General features: G+C 40.1%; 1 pseudogene; it reads right to left on the minus strand.

Moving 5' to 3' along the window:
* Positions 1-3,010: 3,010 nt before the first annotated feature.
* Positions 3,011-3,129, minus strand: LOC145065055 (5S ribosomal RNA; annotated as a pseudogene).
* Positions 3,130-3,417: the final 288 nt, after the last annotated feature.

Consider the following 3,417-nt stretch of genomic DNA (forward strand, 5'->3'; position numbering starts at 1 on the left):
ACGTGTGTAACCTAAAGTATGCCTTTGCTACCCAAAGGTACCGAACTGACTGAGGAAAACTTTTATGTCTACATATGTATACATGATATATAGCTAATATTTAGACGACATTTGGACGGATAACCAATACCCCATAGCCACATCCCAACGAGGAAAAGGAAACAGAGTGAGTTAACCTTCCTAAGTCCTTTAAACATTACTTATATAACTATACATATATGGGCATGCATTTGACAATATAAAAGCATAAAAGAAGTTTTGTAAAACCTTTGAAAAAGATTAATATCTAAGAAAAGATCGACTTGATGTCAGTTAATAAAACGGTTTGAAAGTATTTGTTTGATAAAAACAGTTTAAGTATAAAGAAACCTTTGTTTGAAACACAATTGTAACAGGATTTGAAATGAAACATATAGTGTTTAATAAATGGTTTAATAAAGAGTTTTAAACACATAAAAACATTTAAGATAAACATTTGAAGAAATCTATTTGGTAAAACAGTTAACGTATAGTAAATCCATTTGCATGTTAATTATTAATCACATGTGATTGATATAACAACTAAACATGATTCAACTTGTATTCCCCCTATAAAGCATTTATAAACATTTAAAAACATTTAAAAGGTTAATTCAAGGGGTATGAACTCACCTGCAGTGAGCGGATCAGAAGGAAGTGTCGAACAAGTGCTTGGTGTCAAGTGAAGACTTAGACGCACACAATGATCCTAATTACATATGAAGGTAGATGTATATAAACAATTAGTGATTATAACACTAATTAAACATGTATAAACATCCTATTGAGAGGAAAACACTGTGGTCAAGTGCTAGGAGGCTAACGGGTTGCAACAAAGGAGTGCAAGGCCTCATACGGGAGTTTATCGTCCAATGACCATGTTTGTTGGAGTTTACGGCCCAGGGGAGCTTACTCTTGGCTGTAATCTCTGAATTGGTCACCAAAAGGGGCTTAAAACTCTAAGGGCTGAAGTGGTTAAGTGCTCCAAAGCTTTAAACAAGTGTTTGGGTGGGTTTAAGGTCCTAAAATGACCTTGTATGGTGTTTACGGCCCTGGGACCACTTCCCCATGAGTTTACGGCCGTAAACTCATGGTAAGAAGTACCATTTCGTGCAATGAAGTCCTTATCCCAATGGTGTAAGGTTCTATGTTAATATCCAAGGCTCACTAAAGTGTTAGGGTGTCATTTGCACCCTTAAAAGGGGTTTACGGCCCAAGAACATGTCTTGGCCGTAAACTCCTTGAATCTTATGATTTCTTATGTTTTCTAAGCTCTAAATATGATAAACCTAGTGTACAATGAGTTGGATCAAGAGTACTAACAATCTAGGAGCTTGAATGGTCGGTTTTGGCCAAGAACACGAGTGTGTGTTCTTGGTGTTCTTCGTGGAACTTGAAGATCTACAAAATGGAATGATTTCATGGATGAAATCATGTAAGATTAATAGTTAATGCAAGATAACAACTAGTTAAGACAATAAGCTTACGAGTTTCGAAGATCGGGGACGAAGATCGAGATGATACTTGAGAGGATTTGGGCCAAATGGAAGGGAGGAATGAACAAATGACCACCTCTTCATTATATAAGCAATGAGTTTACGGTCCACATGGAGTTTACGGCCGTAAACTCCCATGTGTTGGCCGTGAACTCCTTGCATGGGTGTTTAAGGTCATTTCTTTGAGCTAAAACTTCAGGCGATAAACCCCGACACTTATTCCTTAAGTGTACAAGGCTCAGAATGCTCAAATAAACTTCTAATTGTGCAAAAAGATAACAGCAACGAGTTTGACTTTCAAAGAAGTGTTAGACTGAACTGGATGGAAAATTTTGGGTTTTCACATCATCCCCCCGTTAGAGGGAATTTCGTCCCGAAATTAGAATTTAGGTAAAGGAGTAGGCATGAATAATCAAGCAAGGAGGTGGGGAAACTTCCAAATCGATTGGTTCTCGTGCTTATAAGTGAATTCGTGTCCTCGATTGGTATCCCAAAGAACCTTCACTAATGGGCGGGGGCGTTGCTTCGTCCGCTTGACCACTCGGTCAAGGGTCACTACGGTTTTTCTACGAAGGCGAGGATCTCGTTGATCTCGATCTCGTCGAGTGGGATTACGAGAGTCCTGACGGAAAGGTACGTTTTCAAGTTCGAGGCGTGAAGTATAAAATGTACGTTACTGAGTTCGTGGTGTAGGTTTGGTTTGTGAGTTACAGGACCGATTCTGGCAAGAATCTCGGAGGTCTTAACTATTTTGGATTTAGCTTACCACGCTTTCCGAAGCATATCAATCCTTCCCAGAGTGAGACTTCCAAAAGGATTTGGCCTCTCACTTGAAATTCCAAGGTTTTCTTCCTCTTGCTTGTCTTCCCAGTCAAGGGTTACTCCCTTCTGATTCAAAGTCATAAGAGGTTTCGTAATCCGCAAGGAGTTCTGAATGAACTCTCGACAGTAGGTTAGCGAGACCTAGAATTTGGCGCATTATCATCGGTGTCTTCGGTGTTGACAAATTCTCAACGGTTTTGATTATTGCAAGGGTCCTCAAAAATTCCCACATCACTAATAGTGTGCTTCAGGAATTCAACTCTTCAAATCTAAAACCCGTATTTAGAGAACTTCATGTAAAGCTTCTCTGATCGTAATGTTTCCAGGGTTTGTTGTAGATGCTCTTTATGATTTTCCTTCTTACTACGAGAGTAGATAAGTAAGTCATTTATAAGGACAATGACGAACTGATCCAAGTAAGAATGGCGTACCCTATTCATTAAGTTCATGAATACTACGGGCGTATTGGTCCTATCCGAGAGGTATCACTACGAACTTGCAGTGTCCGCATCGAGTTTGGAAGATTGTCCTCAGGACACCCTTCACTAACAATCATAACTAGTGATATTTGGATCTTAGTTCCATTTCTGAAAGGTACATCGTTCCTTGCGGTTGGTCAACTGATTCATCTATGCGAGGCAGAGAGTAATGATTTCTAATGGAAGTCCTGTTGAGGTCTGCGCTACGAGGACTTCCCAGGGTATTACCCATACTAGTACTTCCCTCGCCTAAGCACTTTTAACTGCGGAGTTCTGATGGGATCCGGTGCATTAGTGCTGGTATGATCGCACCCGCTGAAGTCTTCCTTGTTGAAGAATAAGACCAGAGCTCCCAAAGGTGAGAAGCTTGGTCTTTTCATTATGTTGTTGAGTAGTCGTTAAACTGTCCGGTCGGTTCTTGTATCTCCATGGGCGTTAGACCGTAGGGAGATCTGGTTACAGGAGCAATATTGGGTTCTAAGTTTGTTCGCATGACGATGCGAGCACTCGTAGTCTTGGGCAGTCTTCGTCCTGAAGTTCATATTAGAAGTCATACATGGTTCATCAATCGTTGTCTCGTGTATACGAGTCGTATATAATTA

Source organism: Lactuca serriola, chromosome 7, assembly GCF_051521515.1.
Source record: "Lactuca serriola cultivar US96UC23 chromosome 7, Lser_US96UC23_V15, whole genome shotgun sequence".
Classification (NCBI taxonomy): Eukaryota; Viridiplantae; Streptophyta; class Magnoliopsida; order Asterales; family Asteraceae; genus Lactuca; species Lactuca serriola.